This window comes from Macaca nemestrina, chromosome 5 (assembly GCF_043159975.1).
Source record: "Macaca nemestrina isolate mMacNem1 chromosome 5, mMacNem.hap1, whole genome shotgun sequence".
Classification (NCBI taxonomy): Eukaryota; Metazoa; Chordata; class Mammalia; order Primates; family Cercopithecidae; genus Macaca; species Macaca nemestrina.
Window position 1 is genome coordinate 148,594,669 of NC_092129.1, and position 26,057 is coordinate 148,620,725.

Here is a 26,057-nt window from a genome sequence, read left to right on the forward strand (position 1 = left end):
TTTTTTTTTTTTTTGAGGTCGAGTTTCTCTCTTGTTGCCCAGGCCGGAGTGCAATGGCGTGATCTTGGCTCACCCCAACTTCTGCCTCCCAGGTTCAAGTGATTCTCCTGCCTCAGCCTCCCAAGTAGCTGTGATTACACGCCCGGCTAATTTTGTATTTTTAGTAGAGACAAGGTTTCTCCATGTTGGTCAAGCTGGTCTCGAACTCTTGACCTCAGGTGATCTGCCCGCCTCCGCCTCCCAAAGTGCTGGGATTACACGTGTGGTGGCTCATACCTGTAATCCCAGCACTTTGAGAGGTCGAGGTGGGCAGATCACTTGAGACCAGGAGTTTGAGACCAGCCTTGCCAACATGATGAAACCCTGTCTCTACTAAAAATACAAATTTTTTCACTTGATCTCAGGTTTAGTCACAGGAGCTGGCAACCATTTGACAGCAACCACTTTGTCCCTTTCTTGGGGCAGACTGGCTGGTTTGCTTGTTGGTGACCAGGCGTGGTGGCAGCTCACCAGACTATGAGTTGGCCTGGATGAGTGCAAGATTTTGGCTTTCCGTGGAACAAAATAGTTACCCTTTGGTCTGAGTAACGTGCAGCCCACAGTCCAATGTTACAGGGTCTGCAGGTAAAATGCCCCCAAACACAATGCCCCTTTCCACCCAGGACCAGCTGAAAACACATGCACTACTAAGCTGCGTAGCCTGTGAAAGCCGCGTTCGTGTGAGCCGGTAGAAGAAGGCCTGTTAGGATGGCTACTGCACACACATGTGACCCCGTTACCCAGGTGCTGGCGTGTTTTCTGGAATCCAGCTTGAGGCCTGGGCTGGGTTTGCCTCCCAGGCCACACACCAGGATTGGAAGTCCATGTCAGCTCACTAGCCAGCGTTAGGTTGTAGGGGGTCAAGTCCTGTAACTTTAGCCACTGCTGCTACCCGTGTCACACCCGCTGGGGAACAGGCACTGACTGAAGTTTCAGGGGATTTTCATATGGTCTTTAACTTATTTCTCTTGTTTCTATTTCTTGCCTGCTTTTTTTTTTCTTTTTTCTTTTTTTTGAAATGGAGTGGTGCTCTGTCACCTAGGCTGGAGTGCAGTGGCACGATCTTGGCTCACTGCAACCTCCACTCCCAGGTTCAAGTAATTCTCCTGCTTCAGCTTCCCGAGTAGCTGGTATTACAGGCTCACGGCACCACACCTGGCTAATTTTTGTATTTTTAGTAGAGACACAGTTTCACCATGTTGGTCAGGCTGGTCTCGAACTCCTGACCTCGTGATCTGTCCACCTCAGCCTCCCAAAGTGCTGGGATTATAGGTGTGAGTCACCATGCCTGGCCTCTTTGTTTTTTTTGTTTTTTTTTTTTTTTTTTTTTTTTTTGAGACGGAGTCTCACTCTGTCACCCAGGCTCCAGGCTGGAGTGCAGTGGCATGATCTTGGCTCAGGGCAACCTCTGCCACCTGGGTTCAAGCAATTCTTTTTTTTTTTTTTTTTTTTTTGAGACAGAGTCTTGCTCTGTCACCCAGGCTGGAATGCAGTGGTGCGATCTCGGCTCACTGCAACCTCCACCTCCCGGGTTTGAACGATTCTCCTGCCTCAGACTCCTGAGCAGCTGGGACTACAGGCGCATGCCACCACACCCAGCTAACTTTGTATTTTTAGTAGAGACGGGTTTCACCATATTGGCCAGGCTGGTCTCGAACTCCTGACCTCGTGATCCACCCACCTAGGGCTCCTAAAGTGCTGAGATTACAGGCATGAGCCATGGCGCCTGGCTAGGATTCAAGCAATTCTTATGTCTCAGCCTCCTGAGTAGCTGGGCTTACAAGTTTACGCCACCATGCCTGGCTAATTTTTCTGTATTTTTAGCAGAGAGAGAGTTTCACCATTTTGGCCAGGCTGGTCTTGAACTCCTGACCTCAAGTGATCCACCCACCTCAGCCTCCCAAAGTGCTAGGATTACAGGTGTGAGTCACCACACCCTGGTCTCTTTCCCGCTTTCTAAGCCAAGTGGGAATGTGTCGTGGGCTGTGGAGGGGGAACAGTGACCCCAAGGCTGGCTGCCCTGAGCCTCCAAGCCTGACTGTTCTCCATCATTAGCTGTGGGCAGGCTCCCTCCCACTGCAGTCTGGGTTTGCATGAGTTTTGGGTCATTTCCTTCTGCCGCTACAGGCTGCACCATTTACCGAAGGTGTGTCACAGCTAGGGGACACTGCCCTGATTAGGGAGACATGTGAGACCAGAACTCCAGGCCACCCTGCGTCCTTAGCCCGAATCTTTTTCAAGGCTGAATGTGGTAATGGGGTCCCCGTCCTAGAAGGGGCAGGAGGGTATGCTGCCTGCCTGAAACCAGAAGCACAGGGGCGCCTGGGGCGGGATGTACAGCCTCACAAGCTGTGGGCCAAAGTCAGGAGACGGAACTGAGAGCACGGTGGAGGTCGAGGGGCGGGGGTCTGGGCTGGGGAGGAGGTGGGCTGGGGGAAAGGGGCCAACACCACGCTGGAGATTCGTGAGAAGCCTCTAAGGCTTTGTTTTGTTCTTCTCCACACCCACAAGCTTCGCACCAGGGCCTAAGGGGACCTTGGCGCTCAGCAAAAGTTTGGTGAATGGATGGTTGAATGAGAGTGAAAGGGGCTGGGGGAGGGGTAGAGGAAGTGGGTAGCTGGGGGAGGGGAGGAAAGCAGAGTGGGGGAAGGGAGGTAGCCACTGGCGGGAGAGCGGAGGAGGGAGGCAGGCTGAGCTGGGCAAGCCTGCTGGTCTGGAATCTGCCTAGGAGATGGTGGCGGGGAGCGGCCCAGCTGGCTCCCGCTTCCACGCCAACCTCCTCTCCTGCTCCCTGCTCACCCAGTCCTCAGGCCTTTCCCCCACCCATAAATCCTAGGGGTCAATATGCCCTCTAAGACCTAGTTAGTCCTTGCTGTAAATTGGGTTGGAGCCTCTTTATTTTCTTATTTTCTAGGAACCCAGCCACTAGGGGGTCTCTAGAATACCTGAGTGGCCTAGGAGGTAAGCAGCGTAAATCTGGTGGCCAGCCCAGGCTGGGACACCTCCCAACTCCTGGCTTCTCTCTGAGGTCTGCTGGATGGTGGGAAATACAGCTACTGAGAACTGGGCATGCTTTGCAGTCTGGGATGGAATCTATAGGGCAGACTGGTAAGCTAGCGAGCAGAGAAACCCCAGGGCCTGCCCTGCTGGCAGCTGCCAGGGACTCCCCAAAAAAGCAGTGGAGCTCGCCATGGGCAGTGTCAGGCTGGAGCTGCTGACAGTCAGGTTTCTGTGTCATCATACAGGGGGCCTGTTGACTTCCCCAGCTTTTGGCGAGGGGCAAGGGTGGGTCTGCATCCCAAGGCCGGTCCTGTTGCCTCTTGTCTGGGCACTTCTGGGCCTGCTCTCATCTCCCACCTCCAGCCTTGCTGCAGTCTCCATCCTGGACCCACAGGTCCCCCAGGAAGGGCTGGCTGTTGATCCCAGTACTTCTCTTGTGTTTGTGGGCCTGTTGCTACCAGCCCAGGTGGAGGTGGAGTGTGTAACAGTGATCAACAGCTCCTTTCGAAGCAGCTTCTTGACTTGGGGCCCTCTCCTCCATCCCTGCTCCCTGGGATCTGTCCGAATTTCAGACGCATCCTTTCACATCATTTTTGCCCTTGGCTGGAAGGGGCTTTGAGGGTAGGATGGCTGTTGTGGGCAGAAAAGAGGGCCCGTCTTTGTTTTTTTGAGAGGGATTTTCGCTCGTTGCCCAGGCTGGAGTGCAATGGCGCGATCTTGGCTCACTGCAACCTTAGGAAAAGAGGGCCAGTCTTTCTCCCTCTTCCCAAAGAAGTGTGGTGGGGTTGGCACCTGGAACCTGGTGGCCCTACCCACCTCGGCATTGGCCTGAGTCCATCTTAAGAGGGTGGCTTGGTCTTCTGGAAGTCTACAATGCTTTTCTTTGACGAGCTTAAAGCACCTACTACGTAGTGAAACAGAAGCCTGAGAAGGTTAAGTATCTTGCTGTAGCAAGGAGTAGAAATGGATAAAAGACGGAGGGTCTAGGGGTGGGGTGGGGCCTAGGCCACTTTTGGTGGCCATAAGAGTTGGGGGTGGGCCAGGCGCGGTGGCTCACGCCTGTAATCCCAGCACTTTGGGAGGCCGAGGCGGGCGGATCATGAGGTCAGGAGATCGAGACCATCCTGGCTAACACGGTGAAACCCTGTCTCTACTAAAAATACAAAAAATTAGCCGGGCGTGGTGGTGTGCACCTGTAGTCCCAGGTACTTGGAGGCTGAGGCAGGAGAATGGCATGAACCCGGGAGGCGGAGCTTGCAGTGAGCCGAGATCTCGCCATTGCACTCCAGCCTGGGCAACAAAGCGAGACTCTGTCTCAAAAAAACAGAAACCCCATCTCTACTAAAAATACAAAAATTAGCCAGGTGCGGTGGCGGGCGCCTGTAGTCCCAGCTACACGGGAGGCTGAGGCAGGAGAATGACGTGAACCCGGGAGGCAGAACTTGCAGTGAGTGGAGATCGCACCACTGCACTCCAGCCTGGGCGACAGAGGGAGACTCCGTCTCAAAAAAAAAAAAAAAAGGCCGGGCGCGGTGGCTCAAGCCTGTAATCCCAGCACTTTGGGAGGCCGAGACGGGCGGATCACGAGATCAGGAGATCGAGACCATCCTGGGTAACACAGTGAAACCCCGTCTCTACTAAAAATACAAAAACTTAGCTGGGCGAGGTGGCAGGCGCCTGTAGTCCCAGCTACTCGGGAGGCTGAGGCGGGAGAATGGCGTGAACCCGGGAGGCGGAGCTTGCAGTGAGCTGAGATCCGGCCACTGCACTCCAGCCTGGGTGACAGAGCGAGACTCCGTCTCAAAAAAAAAAAAAAAAAAGAGTTGGGGGTGGAGAGGATGTGACTCTGAGATTGGGGGCCTGTGTCCTGCCTGCTGCTGCAGACAGATAGGTGAGATAAGGCTAACATTTAATGAGGGCCTTAGAGCCTCAGATGCATAATTCCAATCCACACTGGAGGAAATGCCCTTATTCAGCAAGGTCAGGTGACTTGCGAAGGCCAGTGGCTGAGCCTGGATTCAGATTGCAGATATCTGCAGGTCTTACCTGTGGCCCAACTCCTGTCCTCACCACCCCATCAGGGCTGCCCAGGGCAGACCACCCCCACTTAGCGCTTCCTATCCCAGCCCCTTTGCCCACCTCTACTTTCCTTATATTCTACAGCCCACATCTAACATCAAGACTGTGCTGTCCATTGCTATAGCCATTAGGCACATGTGGCCACTGAGTGCTGGGAATGTGGTCAGGCTAAGCTGAAATGTGCTGGTAGCATAAGTACTCACTGGATTTACAAGGCTTAGTACAAAAAAAAAAAAAAGAATAAAGAAAAAAGAAAAAAATAGTTTTTTGTATATTGATTACATGTTGAAATGGTAACATTTGGATATACTGGATTAAATATAATATATTATTAAAGTTAATTTTGGCCAAGCCCAGTGGCTCACGGCTGTAATCTCAGGGCTTTGGAAGGCTGAGGCAGGAGCTTCAGGAGTTGGAGGCTGCATTGAGGTATGATCGCACCACTGCACGCCAGCCTGGACCACAAAGTACAGACCCAGTTTCTTAACAAACCCTTTAAGGAGACTTGGTTCCTTAAAAAAAAATTAAAATTAAAATTGGCCGGGCGCGGTGGCTCAAGCCTGTAATCCCAGCACTTTGGGAGGCCGAGGCAGGCGAATCACCTGAGGTCAGGAGTTTGAGACCAGCCTGACCAACATGGAAAAAACCCGTCTCTACCAAAAATACAAAATTAGCTGGGTGTGGTGGTGAATGCCTGTAATCCCAGCTACTTGGGAGACTGAGGCAGGAGAATTGCTTGAACTCGGGAGGCAGAGGTTGTGGTGAGTCGACATCATTGCATTCCAGCCTTGGCAACAATAGCGAAACTTGGTCTCAAAAAAAAAGATTAATTTCATGTGTTTCTTTTTACCACCTTTTTTTTTTTTTTTTTTTTTTTTTTTTTTTGAGACGGAGTCTTGCTCTGTAGCCCAGGCTGGAGTGCCGTGGCCGGATCTCAGCTCACTGCAAGCTCCGCCTCCCAGGTTCACGCCATTCTCCCGCCTCAGCCTCCCGAGTAGCTGGGACTACAGGCGCCCGCCACTTTGCCCGGCTAGTTTTTTGTATTTTTTAGTGGAGACGGGGTTTCACCGTGTTAGCCAGGATGGTCTCGATCTCCTGACCTCGTGATCCACCCGTCTCGGCCTCCCAAAGTGCTGGGATTACAGGCTTGAACCACCGCGCCCGGCCTCTTTTTACCATCTTAATATGGTTACTACAAAATTTTTTTTTTTTTTTTTTTTTTTTGAGACGGAGTCTCGCTCTGTCACCCAGGCTGGAGTGCAGTGGCCGGATCTCAGCTCACCGCAAGCTCTGCCTCCCGGGTTCATGCCATTCTCCTGCCTCAGCCTCCCGAGTAGCTGGGACTATAGGCGCCCACCACCTCGCCCGGCTAGTTTTTTGTATTTTTTAGTAGAGACGGGGTTTCACCGTGTTAGCCAGGATGGTCTCGATCTCCTGACCTCGTGATCCGCCCGTCTCAGCCTCCCAAAGTGCTGGGATTACAGGCGTGAGCCACCGCGCCCGGCCGGTTACTACAAAATTAAACATTACATTCGTGGCTTCCCTTCTATTTCTATCGGGCAGCACTAGCCTAGATCATTTGCTTATTTTTTGTTTATCATCTCCTTCACCTAACCAGAATGCCAGCTCCTGGAAGGCAGGGGTTAATATATTTTGTTTACTGTCCTGCTTTGTTTACCGTCTTGTCCCAGGATTTTATAACTTGGCATATAGTCGGTGTTTAATAAATATTTCTGTAATTGAATCGCATCGATTGATTCTAGGGCAACCTTAGAGGATGAGGAGGAGAGGCTGGGGGAGGAACGGAGTTCATCTCTGGTTCCCCGGGGCGCTGCAGGACCTCAGATTGGCCTCCTCCTTCTGCCATACCCCAGGAGGCTCCACCAGGTGACGTGGAAGACCCTCAGGGGGTCCTTCTTGACACCTCGTTGGAGAAATGGGTCTGGGGGTCTAGCCGTAGGTTAGCAACGCTAGCTTCTGGAAGCTGGAAAGGGACTGCCCTGTGGAGGCGCCGGGTCCAGGCTGCTGGACCCTCGATACTCTGCTCGCCCATCCCCACAGGGACGCACAGGCCCAGCCCGGGAGTGCGGGCAACGGCTGCGTACCGGGAGCCGGCCGGGGGTGTGCGTGCTTCTGTCTGCGGGGAGGGCGTGGGTGGGGGGTGTGTGCAGCTAGGGCTCACACACGGTCACTGTGTCAAAACAGCGTTTCGAACACTTTCTCTTTCCCTGCGATTCGACTGCGGCTCCGAAAGCCCCTTCCGCAGGGACTTCCCTCCGCGCCTGACTCACGCTGCCTCATGCGTGTGACTCAGGCCGGCGCCGCGCCAGCCCCGGCCCCGCCCCCGCCTGCCACCCGGCCAGCCGCCCAGCGCAGGGGAGGGCGGCCCGGCAGGGGCGGGGCCACGGCGGGCAGAGGGGGCGGAGCTCGGGAGTGGCAAAGAAACTGAGCCTTAGGAGGATGCACCCTTATGAGCCTGCTATAGGGAAAGACTGAGGGAAATGAAGACAGCGACTGAGTGAGGGAGACAAGAAGACTGATAAAAAAGGGGGAGACAGGCCGGGCGCGGTGGCTCAAGCCTGTAATCCCAGCACTTTGGGAGGCCGAGACGGGCGGATCACGAGGTCAGGAGATCGAGACCATCCTGGCTAACACGGTGAAACCCCGTCTCTACTAAAAAATACAAAAAACTAGCCGGGCGAGGTGGCGGGCGCCTGTAGTCCCAGCTACTCGGGAGGCTGAGGCAGAAGAATGGCGTAAACCCGGGAGGCGGAGCTTGCAGTGAGCCGAGATCGCGCCACTGCACTCCAGCCTGGGTGACAGAGCCAGACTTCGTCTCAAAAAAAAAAAAAAAAAAAAAAAAAAAAGGGAGAGACAAAGTGGGGAAGCACACAGAGGAAAGGGGCCATAGCCCTCCTGAGAGGAGGCCAGGGGAGGCCCAGCTAAGGCAGACAGAAGGTGGGAGGGTGGGAGAGCTGAGCAGTGAGGGGAGGGAGGAGAAATAGGGAGACCGGGAGCATGGGGTGCTGGCCTGCTCCGCGCTCTGCTCGCGCCTTGGGGGCTGGGACTGTATTAGGAGGCTGGGCGGAAGGCCTCAGAGCCTGGCTCTCCTCTAGCGCCACCTTCCCAGCTCTGTGGCAGCCGGGGTTACTTCATGTCTCTAGGCCTCAGTCTTCTCATCTGCGAAATGGCATGGAGCAGGATAACCCTGCTTCCCTATGCTTGTTATTCTTCCTTCGCCCCGCCCCTTCCCCTCCCATACCGACTTCTTGGTCCGGGCTCCCTTACCAGCTGGCTTCCTCTTGAGCAGCACCCATGCAGCCGACCTGAGGGGTGGCGAGAGAGAAGTCAGGGTACTCCTGGCCCTGTTTTGGTCCTTGGTCTGACTGTGGCTATGCTCCTCCATGGTGGCGGCTCGGGAACACTGCATTTTCCCATTACCCTTTCAGCCCAGAAGTTGCAGTGGCTTGTCATCATTGCTGGTCCCAATACCCAGGCTGATCTCCTTCACCCTGCTCCCACCCCTGTCGTCCTTCCATTAAAGCCTCTTGTACCTTTTAGTTGCATTCCATTTCCTGCCTGGGCCCTGTTTGCTATACAGCAGGGTGAGCACTAAGTGAGGTAGCACAGGACTTAGCATCCAGTGAGTGCTCAATAAATCACAGCTCTTAACATCATCATCCTGCTCCTTCAAGAATACGGGTGTGGGCAAAAATGATAATCATGAGGGGAATGATGCATAGCTTTAAAAAGCTCTTTTTTTTTTTTCTGAGGCAAGGGTTTGCTCTGTTGCCCAGGCTAGAGTTCAGTGGCATGACGGAACCTCACTGGAACCTCAAACTCCTAGGCTCAAGGCATCCTCCCACCTCAGCCTCCCAGGTAGCTGGGACTACAGGTGCACACCACCAGGTCTGGCTAGTTTTTTATTTATTTTATTTTTTTTGAGACGGAGTTTCACTCTTGTTGCCCAGGCTGGAGTGCAATGGCTTGATCTCGGGTCAGCGCAACCTCCGCCTCCCAGGTTCAAGTGATTCTCCTGCCTCAGCCTCCCGAGTAGCTGGGATTAGAGGCATGCACCACCACGCCTGGCTAATTTTATATTTTTTAGTAGAGACTGGGTTTCTCCATGTTGGTCAGGCTGGTCTCGAACTCCCGACCTCAAGTGATCAGCCCACCTGTTTTAAAATTTTTTGTAGAGACAGGGGTCTTACTCTGTTGCCCAGGCTGGTCTTGAACTCCTGACCTCAAGCCATCCTTCATTGTTTGTAATGCTATCTGTTATGGGTTGACCTGTGTCTCCTGCCAAACTCCTGGCCTCAAGCGATCCTCTCACCTTAGACTCCCAGAGTGCTGGGATTACTTCTGCGAGCCACTGTTTGTGGCCCCCATAAATCTTTATTTATTTATTTTTATTTATTTATTTTTTTTTGAGACGGAGTCTCGCTGTGTCTCCCAGGCTGGAGTGCAGTGGCGTGATCTCGGCTCACTGCAAGCTCCGCCTCCCGGGTTCACGCCATTCTCCCGCCTCAGCCTCCCAAGTAGCTGAGACCACAGGCGCCCGCCACTATGCCCGGCTAGTTTTTTGTATTTTTAGTAGAGACGGGGTTTCACCATGTTAGCCAGGATAGTCTCGATCTCCTGACCTCGTGATCCACCCGCCTCGGCCTCCCAAAGTGCTGGGATTACAGGCTTGAGCCACCGCGCCCAGCCCCCCATAAATCTTTAAATCATCACAGTGAGTGTGTGAAACAGGTACGGGTTATTAGTCATTTAGACGTGCAACCTCTGCCTCCCAGGTTCAAGTGATTCTCTTGCCTCAGCCTCCTGAGTAGCTAGAATTACAGGCATGTGCCACCACATCCGGCTAATTTTTGTATTTTTTAAGTAGAGATGGGGTTTTGCCATGTTGACCAGGCTGGTCTCGAATTCCTGACCTCAAGTAATCCAATCGCCTGGGCCTCCCAAAGTGTTGGGGTCACAGGTGTGAGCCACCACACCCGGCCCCAATTGGCAGAGTTTTTAAATGACCAGTCTCAGTGCTGGCTGTGTTTCAGCCCACTGAGTCCTCTCACATGTTGCTGATGAGAATGGGAAACATGCTTGACCTTTCTGGCAAGCAGCTCAATCGTGTGTAGGACTTGAGAAGGGTTCAGCTCTTTGGCCTGCTAATCCCATTTCTAGGAATCTCTCCTCTGACATAATTTAAAAAGGGGTCAGGCCGGGCGCAGTGGCTCACGCCTATAATCCCAGCACTTTGGGAGGCCGAGACGGGCGGATCACGAGGTCAGGAGATCGAGACCATCCTGGCTAACACGGTGAAACCCCGTCTCTACTAAAAAATACAAAAAACTAGCCGGGCGAGGTGGCGGGCGCCTGTAGTCCCAACTACTGGGGAGGCTGAGGCAGGAGAATGGCGTGAACCCAGGAGGCGGAGCTTGCAGTGAGCTGAGATCCGGCCACTGCACTCCAGCCTGGGTGACAGAGCGAGACTCCGTCTCAAAAAACAAAGCAAAACAAAAACAACAACAACAAAAAAAAAGGGGTCAGAGGTTTATGTCCCAGCATCTGAAATTTATTCCATCATTATAGTAATAATAATAACAGCAATAAAAGAAAACAACATAAATGCCCAACAGGAGGCAATTGGTAAAACATATTAAGAGTGAACGGCAGGGCACGGTGGCTCACGCCTGTAATCCCAACACTTTGGGAGGCCAAGGCGGGTGGATCACAAGGTTAGGAATTGGACACCAGCCTGGCCAACACAGTGAAACTGTGTCTCTACTAAAAATACAAAAATTAGCTGGGCATGGTGGTGTGCGCCTGTAGTCCCAGTTAGCAGGAGGCTGAGGCAGGAGAATCGCTTGAACCTGGGAGGCAGAGTTGCAGTGAGCCGAAATGGAGCCACTGCACTCCAGCCTGGACCACAGAGCCAGACTCTGTCTCAAAAAAAAAAAAAAAAAAGAGGTCGGGTGTGGTGGCTCACTCATGTAATCCCAGCACTTTGGGAGGCCAAGGCGAGCGGGATCACAAGGTCAGAAGTTCGAGACCAGCCTGGCCAATATGGTGAAACCCTTTCTCTACTAAAAATACAAAAATTAGCCGGGTGTGGTGGCAGGTGCCTGTAGTCCCAGCTCCTTGGGAAACTGAGGCAGAAGAATCACTTGAATCCAGGAGGCAGAGGTTGAAGTGAGCCGAGACAATACCACTGCACTCCACCCTGGGCGACAGAGCGAAACTCCGTCTCAGAAAAAGAAAAGAAAAGAAAAAGAGTGAAGGATGATGGAATTTTTTTTTTTTTTTTTTTGAGACAAAATCTCGCTTTGTCACCCAGACTTGCTTTCAGTGGTTCGATCTCAATTCACTGCAACCTCCACCTCCCGGGTTCAAGCTGTTCTCCTGCCTCAGCTTCCCAAGTAACTGGGATTACAGGTGTGCGCCACTGCACCCGGCTAGTTTTTATATTTTTAGTAGAGATGGGGTTTCGTCATGTTGGCCATGCTGGTCTCCAACTCCTGACCTCAAGTGATCTACCTGCCTCAGCCTCCCAAAGTGCTGGGATTACAGGCGTGAGCTACTGTGCCTGGCCAGATGATGGAATGTTTTATAGCAATGAATGTAATTTTTTCAGAGTAAATGCCATTAGGAATGCTGGACACCTATTATGGAACTCCTAGAACTAATAACTGAGTTTCTCGTGGCCACAGAATACAAGATCAACACATGAAATTCAATTGTGTTCCTATATGTTAGCAATGAGTAATTGGAAGCTGAAATTAAGAACACAATACTATTTATCTCTAAAAAGAAAGAAACAAAAAAGGAAATATTTGCGTATAACTAAACCTACACAACATACACAGGATGTTCTAACATAACATACACAGGATGTCTATGCTGAAAACTACAAAAAATGCTGATGAAAGAAATCAAAGATCTACACAAATGGAGAAACATACTGTGTTCGTGGACTGGAAGACTCAATGTAGTAAAGATGTTATTTCTCCCCAAACTAATTGAATTTAGTTTCTTAGGGCTGTCATAACAAAGTGCCACAAACTAGGTGGTTGAAAACAACAGAAATTTTTTGTCTCACAGTTCTGGAAGCTAAAAGTCTGAAATTAAGATGTGGGCAGGGCCGTGCTTTCTCTTAAGCCCCCAAGGGAGGATTCTTTTCAGCGTTTTCCCAGCTTCTGGTGGCTTGCCTGCAGTCACTGGTATTCCTTGGCTTGCGACAGAATATTTTTATTTTATTTTATTTTTTTTTTTTTTTGAGACGGAGTCTCGCTTTGTCACCCAGGCTGGAGTGCAGTGGCCGGATCTCAGCTCACTGCAAGCTCCGCCTCCCGGGTTTACACCATTCTCCTGCCTCAGCCTCCCGAGTAGCTGGGACTACAGGCGACCGCCACCTCGCCCAGCTAGTTTTTTGTATTTTTTAGTAGAGACGGGGTTTCACCGTGTTAGCCAGGATGGTCTCGATCTCCTGACCTCGTGATCCGCCCGTCTCGGCCTCCCAAAGTGCTGGGATTACAGGCTTGAGCCACCGTGCCTGGCCTGAGACGTTATTTTTGAGACGGAGTCTCGCTCTGTCCCCCAGGCTGGAGTGCAGTGGCTCAATCTAGGCTCACAGCAAGCTCTGCATCCCGGGTTCACGCCATTCTCCTGCCTCAGCCTCCCAAGTAGCTGGGACTACAGGCTCCTGCCACCACGCCCAGCTAATTTTTTTTGTATTTTTAGTAGAGACAGGGTTTCGCTGTGTTAGCCAGGATGGTCTCGATCTCCTGACCTCATTATCCTCCTGCCTTGACCTCCCAAAGTGCTGGGATTACAGGCATGAGCCACCGCGCCCGGCCAATTTATTTACTTATTTATTTATTTAATTTTATTTTTTGAGACAGAGTCTCGCTCTGTCGCCCGAGCTAGAGTGCAGTGGCGCGATCTGGGCTCACTGCAACCTCCGCCTCCCAGGTTCAAGTGATTCTCCTTCCTCAGCCTCCTGAGTAGCTGGGACTAGAGGCGTGCGCCACTATGCCCAGCTAATTTTTGTATTTTTAGTAGAGACAGGGTTTCACCATGTTGGTTGGCCAGGATGGTCTCGATCTCTTGACCTCGTGATCCACCTGCCTCGGCCTCCCAAAGTGCTGGGGTTACAGGCGTGAGCCGTGCCTGGCCAATTTATTATTATTATTATTTATTTATTTTTTGAAACAGAGTCTCTTTCTGTCGCCCGGGCTGGAGTGCAGTGGCGAGATCTTGGCTCACTGTAAGCTCTACCTTCCAGGTTCAAGTGATTCTCCTGCCTCAGCCTCCTGAGCAGCTGGGATTACAGACATGCACCACCACCCAGCTAATTTTTTGTATTTTTAGTAGAGACGGGGTTTCATCATGTTGGCCAGGATGGATTCAAACTCCTGACCTCAGGTGATCCACCCGCCTCGGCCTCCCAAAGTGCTGGGATTACAGGCATGAGCCACCACGCCCGGCCCAACATATCTTTTTGGGAGACACAATTCAAACCATAACGCTGATCTGTCGATTTAACACAATTCCAATAAAAATGCCAGCAGGAGTTTGTATACATATGGACAAATTAATTGTAAAATTTATATGGAAAGGCAAAGAATAGCTACAACAATTTTGAAAAAGAAGAATAAAGTTGGAGGAATTATGCTACCTGATTTTAGGATTTGCTGTATAGCAACAGTATGGTATTGTCAGAGGAATGGACACATAGATCAATGAAACAGAATAGAGATTCCAGAAATAGACTCATGTAAGTATGGCCAATTGATTTTTTTTTTTTTTTTTTTTTGAGACGGAGTCTTGCTCTGTCACCCAGGCTGGAGTGCAGTGGCACAATCTCGGCTCACTGCAACCTCTGCCTCCTGGGTTCACGCCATTCTCCTACCTCAGCCTCCCGAGTCGCTGGGACTACAGGCGCCCACCACCACACCCGGCTAATTTTTTGTATTTTTAGTAGACATGGGGTTTCACCGTACTAGTCAGGCTGATCTCGATCTCCTGACCTCGTGATCCACCCCCTCGGCCTCCCAAAGTGCTGGGATTACAGGCGTGAGCCACCGCGCCTGGCCGGTCAATTGATATTTGACAAAGGCGCAAAAGCAATTCAATGGAGAAAGGATAGTCTTTGCAACAAATGGTGCTTGAACAAGTGGACATCCACATGCAAAATATGCATGACTCAGGCTGGGCGCGGTGGTTCAAGCCTGTAATCCCAGCACTTTGGGAGGCCGAGACAGGCGGATCACGAGGTCAGGAGATCGAGACCATCCTGGCTGACACGGTGAAACCCCGTCTCTACTAAAAAATACAAAAAACTAGCCGGGCGAGGTGGCAGGCGCCTGTAGTCCCAGCTACTCGGGAGGCTGAGGCAGGAGAATGGCGTGAACCCGGGAGGCGGAGCTTGCAGTGAGCTGAGATCTGGCCACTGCACTCCAGCCTGGGCCACAGAGCGAGACTCCATCTCAAAAAAAAAAAAAAAAAAAAAAACCAAAAAAAAAAAAAAACAAAATATGCATGACTCACGTCTGTAATCCCAGTACTTGGGGAGGCCAAGGCTGTAGAGCTGCTAGAACCAAGTGTTTGAGACCAGCCTCGGCAAAATTGTAAGACCCTGTCAAGAAAAAGGAAGGAAGGAAGGGAGGAAAGAAGGAGGGAAGGAGGGAAGGAAGGAAGGAAGGAAGGAAGGAAGGAAGGAAGGAAGGAAGGAAGGAAATAATAATTAGATCTAATATACAACATCTGGAGGAATACATAGGAGAAAATCCTCACGATCTGGGGTTAAAGAGTTCTTAAACATGACACTAGGCCAGGCGCTGTGGCTCATGCCTCTAATCCTAGCACTTTGGGAGGCCAAGGCAGGTGAATTACCTGAGGTCAGGAGTTTGAGACCAGCCTGGCCAACATGGTGAAACCCTGTCTCTACTAAAAATACAAAAATTAGTCAGGCGTGGTGGCAGGTGCCTGGAATCCTAGCTGCTTGGGAGGCTGAGGCAGGAGAATCACTTGAACCTGGGAGGTGGAGGTTGCAGTGAGCTGAGATCATGCCACTGCACTCCAGCCTGGGCGACAGAGCAAGACTCTGTCTCAAGAAAAAAAAAAAAAAAGTCCGGGATTACAGTCACACCTGTAATCCCAATACTTGGGGAGGCCGAGGCGGGCAGATCACCTGAGGTCAGGAGTTCAAGACCAGCCTGGCCAACATGGTAAAACCCTGTCTCTAGTAAAAATACAAAAATTAGCTGGGCATGATGGTGGGCGCCTATAATCCCAGCTACTCAGGAGGCTGAAGCAGAATTGCTTGAACTCCCAGGAGGTGGAGGTTGAGCCAAGATCGTGCCACTGCACTCTAGCCGGGTGACAGAGTGAGCCTCCATCTCAAGGAAAAAAAAAAAAAGACACTAAAAGCTGGATCCAGAAAAGAAAAAATATTGATCAATTGGAGTTCATCAATAGTAAAGCCTTTTGCTCTGCAAAAGACACCATTAAGAGAATGAAAAGACAAGTTACAGGCTGAGAGACAATATTTACAAGTCACATATTTGACAAAAGACTTGTATCCAGAATATATTTTAAAAACTCTGGCACGGTGGCTCACGCCTGTAATCCTAGCACTTTAGGAGTCCAAGATGCGTGGATCACTACTGGAGGCCAGGGGTTCAAGACCAGCCTGGCCAACATGACGAAAGCCCTGTCTCTACTGAAACAAAACAAAGATTAGCCAGGCGTGGTAGCGCGCACCTGTAATCCCAGCTACCCTGGAGGCTGAGGTTGCAGTGAACCAAGGTCATGACACTGTTCTCCAGCCTGGATGACAAAGCCTCTGTCTCAAAAAACAAAAACAAACAAAATAAACAAAAACAAAACCTCTTCTTACTACTCAGGACACTGAAATGGGAGGATCCCTTGAACCCAGGAGGGCGAGGCTGAAGTCACTCCAGTCTGAGCAACAGAGTGAGATCTTCTCTAAAAAATAAAAGAAAAAGAAAAAAACTCTAAAAACTCAACAGCAAGAAAACAACCAAATAATTTTGTTTGGGAGGGGGTTAACCTCCACAACCCCTCCTTCAACCAACCAATTTTAAAATGAGCAGACACCTCACCAAAAAGAATATGCAAGTGTGCAGAATATAAAGCACGTGAGAGACATTGCCCAGGTGTGGTGGCTCACGCCTGTAACCCCAGAACTTTGGGAGGCTGAGGCAAGCTGATCACTTGAACTCAGGAGTTCCAGACCAGGCTGGGCAACATGGCTATACTCAATCTCTACAAAAAATACAAAAAGTAGCTGGGTGTGGTGGCGCCTGTAATCCCAGCCACCCAGGAGGCTGAGGCAGGAGCATTGCTTGAGCCTGGGAGGTGGAGGTTGCAGTGAGCTCTAAAATTCATAGAGTTATACACCAAAAGAGGTCATCGCACTTCAGCCTGGGCAACAGAGTGAGACACTGTTTCAAAAAAAAAATTAAAAAAAGAAGAAGAAAGAAAGATGCTCAACATCATTAGCCACTGGATGAGTGTAAATTGAAATCACAATGACCCACCTTTCACACTTCTGTTATTTACCCTAGAGAAATAATTTATGTTCACACAAAAACCTGTATAATCTTTTTTTTTTTTTTTTTTGAGACAGGGTCTTGCTCAGTCACCCAGGCTGGAGTGCAGTGGTGTGATGATGGCTCACTGCAGTCCCGAACTCCTGAGCTCAAGCAATCCTCCCACCTCAGCCTCCTGAGTAGCTGGGACTACAGGTCCATACCAACACACTCAGCTAATTTTTAAATTTTTTGTAGAGATGGGGGAAGGGAATGTCTTGCTGTGTTGCCCAGGCTGGTCTCAAGCTTCTGGCCTCAAGTGATCCTCCCACCTCGGCCTCCCCAAGTGCTGGGATTACAGGCGTGAATCATCATGACTGGCCTTATATGAGAATGTTGAAGCAGCTTTATTCATAATCACTGAAAACTGTAAGCAATCGCAATTGGGTGAATGGACAAATAAACTGTCCATCCATTCACGGAATACTGCTCCGTCATCAAAAGGAATGAACTATTTTGATACACATAACATTATGGATGGAAGAAGTCACACTGAGAAGTTTACATGCTGCATGATTCCATTTTCATAACATTCTAGAAAAGACAAAACAATGGTGATGAGAGCAGATTAGTGCTTCTCAGGGTTTAGGGATGGAGGAAGGTGTGGCCACAGGGAAGAGCAACTAGGGAGTTTTTTGGGAGTGATGGAACTGTTCAGAATCTTAATTGTCAAGGTGGTTATGTGCATCTGTACAAGTAAAATTCATAGAACTATACACCAAAAGAGGTCAGCACAACTGTATGAAAATTCAAAGGAAACCGGGCCTGGTGAGGTGGCTCACACCTGTAATCCCAGTACTTTGGGAGGCCAAGGTGGGTGGATCACGAGGTCAAGATATCGAGACCATCCTGGCCAACACAGTGAAACCCTCCCTGTCTCTACTAAAAATACAAAAATTAGCTGGGCGTGGTGGTGCACGCCTATAGTCCCAGCTACTTGGGAGGCTGAGGCAGGAGAATCGCTTGAACCTGGGAGGAGGAGATTGCAGTGAGCAAGATGGCGCCACTGCACTCCAACCTGGTGACAGAGCGAGACTCTGTCTCAACAACAACAACAACAACAACAAAACCCAAAACAATAAAAAACCATATCCAGTTGGATAACTGAGTAATAAAGCAAGTGCAAGTTTAGAACAGTGTTAATGGGAGCATCCAGGTGGTGGGGATGAGTGTTCAACAAACGTTTCTTTTAGCTTTGCTGTTTGAAAATTTTCATAATAAAATGTTGAAAAAAATCTATATCCACAGTGGCACTGAGTTTGTTTTAAAAATCTCTCTTTCGGCCTGGTGCGGTGGCTCACCCCTGCAATCTCAGCACTTTGGGAGGCTGAAGCGGACAGATTACAAGGTCGGGAGTTCGAGACCAGCCTGGCCAGTATGATGAAACCTCGTCTCTAATAAAAATACAAAAAAATTAGCCGAGTGTGGTGACAGGCACCTGTAGTCCCAGCTACTAGGGAGGCTGAGGCAGGAGAATTGCTTGAACCCAGGAGGAGGAGGTTGTGGTGAGCTGAGATCACGCCACTGCACTTTAGCCTGGGTGACAGAGATCAAGATGATTTCATCTCAAAAAAAAAAAAGAAAAAAAGGTCTCTCTTTCTTCTCTCTGCTTATCTACACCTATATGTGTAGAGAACACAGTGAAGGCATTATGCCAACGTATTATCAGTGGTGATCTTGCTGAAGAGTGAAAATGCTGGTGATTACAAATATGTTTTTGTATATTCATGTGTTTTATTTTGTTTTCCTTTTTTTTTTTTTGAGACGGAGTTTCGCTCTTGTCACCCAGGCTGGAGTGCAATGGGGTGATCTCGGCTCACCACAACCTCTGCCTCCTGGGTTCAAGTGATTCTCCTGCCTCAGCCTTCGGAGTAGCTGGGAGTATAGGTGCCTGCCACCATGCCCAGCTAATTTTTTACTTTTTTTAGTAGAGAGTACTTTTTTTTCACCAAGTTGCCCAGGCTGGTCTCAAACTCCTGACCTCAGGTGATCCATTCGCCTGCCTCAGCCTCCCAAAGTGTTGGGATTACAGGCGTGAGCCACTGCTCCCAGCCTGTATTCATGTGTTTTCTATAATCAGCATATATTATTTAGGGAGATTATAGGCTATATTTTTGAAATGCTTTTAAAAAAAATTTACATGTGCAATGCATGCTTGTTGTGAAGTTCAAACCATACAGAAATCTGTAATCCCCCAAGGGCAAATCCCTTGTGCTCACTCCCGACACTGTTAATAATCTGTGTATATTCTAAGGGCTAAATATACATGTTTTTTCTTTTTCTCTCTTTCTTTTCTTTTTTTTTTTTTTTTTTTTTTTTGAGACAGGATCTTGCATTGTTGCCAGGCTGGAGTACTGTGGTGCCATCACTGCTCACTGAAGCTTTGATCTCCGAGGCTCAGGTAATCCTCCCACTTCAGCCTCCCAAGTAGCTAGGACCGTAGATGTGAGCCACCAAGCCTGGCTAAGTTTTGTATTTTTTTGTTTTGTTTTGTTTTTTTGAGACGGAATCTTGCTCTGTCACCCAGGCTGGAGTGCAGCGGTGTGATCTCAGCTCACTGCAACCTCCACTTTCTGGGTTCTAGCAATCCTCCTGCCTCAGCCTCCTGAGTAGCTGGGATTACAGGTACCTGGCATCATACCTGGCTAATTTTTGTTATTTTGTATTTTTTTTTAGACAGAGTCTTGCTCTGTTGCTTAGGCTGGATGCAGTGGCGTGATCTCGGCTCACTTCAACCTCCCCCTCCTGGGTCATGCGATTCTCCTGCCTCAGCCTCCTGAGTAGCTGGGATTACAGGCACGTGACACCACACCTGGCTAATTTTTGTATTTTTAGTAGAGACGGGATTTCATCCTGTTGGCCTGGCTTGTCTCGAAATCCTTACCTTGTAATCTGCCTGCCTTGGCCTCCCAAAGTGCTAGGATTACAGGCGTGAGCCACCGTGCCTGGCCAATTTTTGTATTTTTAGTAGAGACGGGGTTTTGCCATGTTGGCCAGGCTTGTCTCGAACTCCTGACCTCAGGTGATCCACCCGCCTCGGCCTCTCAGAGTATTGGGATTACAGGCGTGAGCCACCACGCCCAGCAATGTTTGTATTTTTTGTAGAGATGGGGTTTCACCATATCACCCAGGCTGGCCTTGAACTCCTGGCCTCAAACTCCTGGCCTCAAGTGATCCGCCTGTCTCAGCTTCCCAAAGTGCTGGGATTACAGGCAGGAGCGACAATACCTGGCCCTAAAGGCTAAATCTTACATTCAGGTTTGTTGCTTTCATATTTTGTCATCTTTTCAACATTAAGCAGCTCTTTTTTTTTTTTTTTTTTTTTTTTTTTTGAGACGGAGTCTCGCTCTGTCGCCCAGGCTGGAGTGCAGTGGCGCGATCTCTGCTCACTGCAAGCTCCGCCTCCCGGGTTCACGCCATTCTCCTGCCTCAGCCTCCCGAGTAGCTGGGACTACAGGCGCCCACAACCGCGCCCGGCTAATTTTTTGTATTTTTAGTAGAGACGGGGTTTCACCGTGGTCTCGATCTCCTGACCTTGTGATCCGCCCGCCTCGGCCTCCCAAAGTGCTGGGATTACAGGTGTGAGCCACCGCGCCCGGCCAAGCAGCTCTTATATATAGTTTTTGTCAGTTAAAACAAGTAAAATTAAGTCGAGTGTGGTGGCGCACGCCTATAGTTCCAGCTATTCAGGAGCCTGCAGTGGGAGGATCACTTGAGCCCAGGAGTTCCAGGCCAGCCTGGGCCACACCAAAAGACCTGAGACCTCCTCTCTAAAAATAAATAAATAATAAAAAAGTAAAAAGCAAGCAAACAAACAAAACCAAAAACTAGGCAGCTCCGACATATTTTAGTTTTATTTCCCATTGTTAACATCACCTAGCAATAAGTTTTATGTTTAAAGAAAGAAAATGGCTTCTTCTTTTTTTTTTTTTTTTTTTTGAGAAGGAGTCTCGCTCTGTTGCCCAGGCTGGAGTGCAGTGGCGCGATCTGGGCTCACTGCAAGTTCCACCTCCCGGGTTCATGCCATTCTCCTGCCTCAGCCTGCCGAGTAGCTGGGGACTATAGGTGCCCGCCACCACGCCCGGCTAATTTTTTGTATTTTTAGTAGAGACGGGGTTTCACCAAATTAGCCAGGATGGTCTCAATCTCCTGACCTCGGCCTCCCAAAGTGCTGTGATTACAGGCGTGAGCCACCACACTGGCCAGAAAATGGCTTCTATTCTACAGGTTCAAGGCACAGATCCTGAAGTGAAGAGAAAGTAAAGTGCAATAACTTCTCCTGGTTCTGAGAACTGGACCAGGAAAATCTGCCTCCTTGAAACATGGAGTCACCCTTTTCTGTATTTTATTTTATTTTTACTTTATTTTATATATCTATTTTTTGAGACAGAGTCTTGCTCTGTCACCCAGGCTGGAGTGCAGTGGCATGATCTAGGCTCACTGCAACTTCAGTCTTCCAGGTTTAAGGGATTCTCCTGCCTCAGCTTCCCGAATAGCTGGGATTATAGGCATCCGCCACCACGCCCGGCTAATTTTTTTGTATTTTTAGTAGAGACGGAGTTTCATCATGTTGGCAAGGCTGGTCTCAAACTCCTGACCTCAGGTGATCCACTTGCCTCAGCCTCGGCCTCCCAAAGTGCTGGGATTACAGGCGTGAGTCATCGCACCTGGCCCTTTTTTGTTATTTTAAAATATATAACTATAAATACTCACTTTCAATTTCTTTTGTAACATGGGTCAAAACCTCTTTTGTTGTATGTTTGTGTGTTTCATCTCCCTGATTATAAAGTAATACCAGCTGAGGAAACTAAGGCCAGAGTAGGGAGGGACTGCAGGGGGCAGGATGTACTTCTGGCCCAGCCACCAACTCTGTGACTTCTCTCTGGGCCTCAGCCTTCTAAACTGCAATATTTTATAATGAAGAATAAGCAAATGAAAGTAATAATAAAACCCTGTTGCTGGGCAGCAGCGTGGAGAACACTGCAGACTGTCCCTCATGCCTGATCTCCTTTTCTTCCTGAGTACTAAAGCTTTGTATTTTTAGCTGAGCACATGACACATTTTGACCCTCAAAATAGACTGCTTTTCCTTGCCTCCTTTGCTAGATATGGTTAGTGGAAAACAAGCAAAATGTTTTTAAAGGGAAGGCATGTTTTATGTTTCTCCAGTTACTCCTTTCTAATGGCTAGAGTGTGGACATGATGGCTGGCATACATGCAGCTATTTTAGATCATGAGGTAGCCTTGGGGATGAAAGCTGCCCACTGCAGAGCAACCAGATGGAAGGTACCCACCTGGCTTCCTGGCACACTGCAGCACATCATACCAGCTCTGGACTGCCTGCCTTGGGCCTTCTCAAACAGGAGAGAGAAATACACCTCTGTCTAGCAGAATCTACAGATATTGGGGGATTTTGTTCTTTGCAGTTGTATACAAGGCAAGAAAATTGATGAGGAGGCTGTTTCAGTAATTGAGGGAAGAGACCAGGGGCCTGAACAGTGGCAGAGAATGGATTGAAGAGACATCTGTCTGGGACATGCCAAGCTCCTAGGGCCTGAGGGCCTTCATGAGGGCTGCTGATTGAGTTGATCTGAAGTTCAGTAGAAAGGTCTAAACTGGAGAAAATAGATACGTTCAGAGAGGTAAAGATGCCCCTGGTAATATGACCGGGAGGGCTGAACTCTGAATGGAGTGCGTATTAGTTATCTATTAAAGAGTATCACATTACTACAAAACCTTAATGAGTGGGGGGTCAGAAATCTGAGATCCACTTAGCTAGGTGGTTCTGGCTTGGGAGGTTTCTCCTGAGATTGCAGTTAAGATCTTGGCCAGGACTGCAGTCATCTGAAGGCTTGATTGGGGCTAGAGGAGCCAGTTACATGATGGCTCACTCACATGGCTGTAGGCAGGTGCCCTAGTTCCTCACCACATGTGCCTCTCCCTGGGGCTGCGTGGGCCTCCTCATGACGTGGTGGCCGGTCTCCCTAGAGTGAGTTATCCAGAGTGCGAGCAAGGCAGTTACTGTGATGCCTTTTATGACCTCCTTGGAAGCCACACATTGTCAGTTCTGCTGTATCTTGTTGGTAATGCAGGTCACCTTATACAATGTGGAAGGGACCACACAAAGGTGTCAGTGCCAGGAGGTGGGGACCCTTGGGCCTAATCTTGAGGCTGGCTCCTACATAGGGAAGATCAGTAAGGGCTGGAGGAGACAGGAGCTGACTTGTTATGGAGACCTGCCCTGTGCTGAAAATTTCATGGGAGCAAAGATTGATGCCACTTCCTGGGCATGTGTCACATGGTGGTTAGACATGCAGGCGGGGCTTTTGAAGGCTATGTGGCCTCTGAGAAGTTTTAGCATGGGCAGTTTTGATGATTAAGAGAAATAATGTGTATAAGGCACAAGGCCCACAGGAAGTACTCACTAAATTTCAGCTCCTGAGGCCAGGTGCAGTGTGGCTCACACCTATAATCTCAATACTTTGGGAGACTGAGGCAGGCAGATCGCTTGAGTCTAGAAGTTTGAGAGCAGCCTGGGCAACATGGTGAAACCTCATATCTACAGAAAATACAAAAATTAGCTGGGTGTGTGCCTGTAGTCCCAGCTACTCAGGAGGCTAAGGTGGGAGGATCAAGCCCAGGAGGTTGAGGCTGTAGTAAGCGGAGATCGTGCCACTGCCACTGCACTCCAGTCCCGGTGACAGAGTGAAACCCTGTTTCAAACAACCACAAAGTCAGCTCCTGGTGAGGACAGTGTCGGAAAGACTGAGGATCAAGTCCCCACTTCGTCGCTTGGTAGTTGCAGTGCCTTAGCCATCAAATGGGGATGCCAACATCCGTCTTACAGGGCGTTGTGAGGATTGAGAGAGGAAATAAATGTAAAATGCTGACACAGTGCCTGGCACATCAGAATTACTCAAATAAAGCTTTCTGACGGTTAATTTCTCTGCTCAGAATTCTCTGCGGCTTCCCCTAGCCTGCATCACCAAGGGCATTCGAAGCCTTCCCTGACCTACCTTTGCCAGCTGAATTTCATCTCCACGCCTGTGCGACCCCATTCTCGCCACCCCACAGGCCATCCCCCTGCCCAGCCTCTTCCTTCTGTTCATCTCTTCCCCAGGCTTTTCCCCCCGGGGTCTCCCAGATAGGGCCTCACCTGCTTTTTATCCCAGAGCACTCTATATCTCTCAGGCGTGTCCCTGCCTTGTTCCCTGTGCCTGGAGACACGCTGGGCACAGACTGGGGTGGCGGAAATCCACACAGGGACTGTGTCAATGACTCAGCTGAGATGAGGGCCACCAGGGGCTAACTGGGCTGACTGGGGAGTAGCGGGGTAACCCACTGAGATGGGGAGCAGCGAGAGAAGGAGGAAGGGGAGAGCTGCCCAGGAAGGCTGCCCGGAGGTGATGATGAGTGGTGTCCCTCCCTCCCGCCCCTCCAGGATGTCCAGCCAGCAAAGGGTGGAAATTGAGTCTTTTTCATCTGCACACTTTAGGTGCTCAATAGTTAAATTAAAATTTGAATTTAGTTGGGAGAAGTGTAATTTAAGCATTTGTGGAGTAATAAAATCCCTGCCTTTCCCCCAAATAAACCCCACACCAGCTTGCTCAAGGTGCCTGAAATCCTCCTATTAGAATCATGTCCAGCTTAAAAGCTGGCATCTTCAGAAAGCTCCCGTTCCAACCTGCACCCAGCGTGCTCCGTGGGAGGGCAATAAAGGGCCCATGAGTCCTGATTAACTGATCTGACAAACCACCTGTCACCCACAGCCCTAAGCCACACTGTGAAACTGCTAGGGTGGCACCAGCTTTTTATCTTCCTCAGGGTCCTCCCCTCAGGCCCCCAAGCCACCCCCTCATGGTCCAGATTCTCCCCAGAGTGACTCCGTCCCCATGGTCACCTCCCCTCCTGAGCCTCCCGCTCTGAGGGCCAAGGGCTGTCCTCAGGGTCCTCCTGGGGCTCCCTGGTGGTTAACAGCCTGAGGCAGGATAAGCTCCTGTTCAGAGCGTTGAGAGGAAATTGCCCCTGCCTCCACTCCTCTCCCCACACACTACCTAGGCAGAGATGTAGGGCCCTGTCCTGAGCCTTCGCCCATGGAATGCAGGTGCAGCTGTGCTGGGGTGGAGTAAGGTGGGGTCATACAGCCACAGGGCTCAGAGTTGCAAGGCACCCCAAGAAGTCAGTTGGCCCAGTCCCCTGCTGTTAGGCAGGCGAGGGACTGCTGATTGTCCACGGTTTTGAATGAGGTATTTAATTGGTGGTATTATCCACCTCCCTGGATAATACCAGCATCTCTCCCATGGGGAAGTGCTTCTCACCTGGGGCTTTTGCATTGGATGGTCTCACAACACGCCCAGGAGGGAGGGAGGAGTGCTGTACTGGTGAGCAGGATTCAGGTTGCCTATCCCTGGACACCTTGACTCAAATGGCTCCAACTATGAGGACATTTATACTCTCTGGTAACAAGGTGACCAGAGTCGGGTGTTTCCGTGCTGGTTAATTGAGTGACTCAACTGCGTCATCAAGGACTGAGGTTGTTTTTAGCTTTCATTTCTGCCATTGCCAAAGGGTAGGCCATGTATTTTCTCATGGTCACAAGATGACTGCCTGTCACCAGGCACTATGTCTAGACACGACAACATGCAGTGAAAAGACAGCAGCCTTCCCAGGAGCTGCCAACAATATGTCCTCCTGTTTCAGTGGCCATAATTACAGCATTGCTCTCATAATCTGATATTAGTGCAATGTTGGGAGACAATTACTTCTCCATGATTCTCTCATGTTTCCACATATCAGGTGAGCAGAGATTGTCTTTTTCTGTCTTTTTTTGTGTTTTCTTTGGATACATAATAGCTGTACATATTCTGACTGTCTTTTTTCTATCTTTTCAAGGAGGTTTATATAGTCAACAGCTTTGGAAGATAATGTTTTCCTCCGACCGAAGGGCAGGTTTGCTTAGGTCCCGTTACAAAATATTCAGGTTCCTGGCGGGTGCGGTGGTTCATGCCTGTAATCCCAGCACTTTGAGAGGCTAAGGTGGGCAGATCATTTGAGGTCAGCAGATGGAGACCATCCTGGCCAACATGGTGAAACCCCGTCTCTACTGAAAATACAAAAATTAGCCAGGCGTCATGGCACACGCCTGTATCCCAGCTACTCAGGAGGCTGAGGCAAGAGAATCGTTTGAACCCAGGAGGCGGAGATTGCAATGAGCTGAGATGTGCCACTGCACATCTTGCTTGTGATACAGCTTGCTGGGTGATACAGCAAGACTCTGTCTCAAAAAAAAAAAAAAAAAAACTTAGGTTCTTTTTTTTTTTTTTTTTTT